Here is a 1582-nt window from a genome sequence, read left to right as displayed (position 1 = left end):
AAAATAAGCTTTAATTTAAACAAACAAACAAACAAAAAAAAGATTTGAATTCAGGTCTTCCTGACTCTAAGTCCAGTTTCACTTTGGACTGCAAATCAAAGTGTTCTTTCCATTAAATCCTCAAAGTCACTTTGAAGAATAATTTTGGGTGAGGGGTTCAATAAATGAAAAACTCACAAGACATTTATCACAGTCACAAAAGGATGCCATTTATTACATGAAACAGCTCAAGGGCTAAACCAAATAAGGTTGAACAAGTCTGAACCATATTCATATTAAATAACATGCTTCAAGGTGCCCTGGAGGGAGGAGGAGGGAAGAAAGAGGAGAGTCTAGGGGAGGAACTAGGGAGGAGTTAGGGAAGGGTTAGGGAGGAGCCAGGGAGAGGCTGGTGACCGGTACCAATCAGTCATAGGATATGCTAATCAAGACAGTCTTAAGTTCTCAAACTAGGGCCCGAGGGCCAGATGCAGCCCGATGAGGACATTTCTATGGCTGAAGGTTATGGCAAATGGGCTGAGGGGCGGAGACAGAGTGTGAGCTTTTGTTTTTACTCTAGTCCTGCCCTCCCACAGTCGGAGGGACCGTGACCTGGCCCCTATTTAAAAAGTTTGAGGACCACTGAGTTAGTCTGTCTCTATGTGACAGCGGAAACAGGTTAGGTAATTTAGAGTTGAAAGTTCCTGTTCCACAGCAACTTCATTCTTGACTCTGTCTTTCCTCTCCTTTCACTGTCTTATACTTATCTTTCCTCTCCTTTCCTTTTCTTCCGTTAACTTTTGTATGAAGCATAGGCTGCCAGAAGGATGATAGATAAGAGGGCTTACTTATGCTTTCTACTCCGTATATTCTCTTAAATATTTGACAGAATATGTTCCTAAACTTGGGAGTAGGAGCCGGATCTTCTGAAAATAGAGCAATAATAATAATAATATTTCCTCAGTTCTTTAAGGCAGGAGTTTTTTTATATATATATTACATATGCATATATACATGGAATTCATATGTAAGATATATCCATGACTTAATTAAAATGACTGAATCGAACCCCTATCTCTGCTAATTAAAAAATCCAGCATTCTTTCTCCTAGGATCGTTGTACTTCTAGGTATTTATTTTTAAGCTCATCGCATGTCATCACTTCGCTCTGTATTACGGACGCAGCAGATGATGGACGACTTCTCAAAATTGACAAATAAGTAATTGACACCCTTATTTTCCCTGGCTGTTTACAGAAACTCTGTTGTTCAATGGGTGGAAACTTTTATCTCTACACATGAGGAAACTGAGGCGCTGAAAAGTGTGGGGAAAAGATCAAACCCTCCGGGGAATGTGATGACGATACCTAAGATTAAGATAGTTATTACGTGATGTATATAGCGCTTTGTGTGTGTCAAGCTCTACAATGATTAATGCCATAGCACCCACTCTGAGGTCATGGTCATTTCAGGATAGCAATTGCTAGGATGAACATGTGTGAACTCTTCATTAATTTTCATAGCTTCTGAAAAATCTCTGTCGAGGGTTTCTAGACAAAGCGGCCGCAGCTTCTTGTCAAATCTTCTAAATTCTGTTCTAGTCC

The sequence above is a fragment of the Sminthopsis crassicaudata genome, chromosome 6 (genome assembly GCF_048593235.1).
Source record: "Sminthopsis crassicaudata isolate SCR6 chromosome 6, ASM4859323v1, whole genome shotgun sequence".
Classification (NCBI taxonomy): Eukaryota; Metazoa; Chordata; class Mammalia; order Dasyuromorphia; family Dasyuridae; genus Sminthopsis; species Sminthopsis crassicaudata.
The sequence above is the reverse complement of the archived record's forward strand: the minus strand, read 5'-3'. Positions refer to the sequence as shown.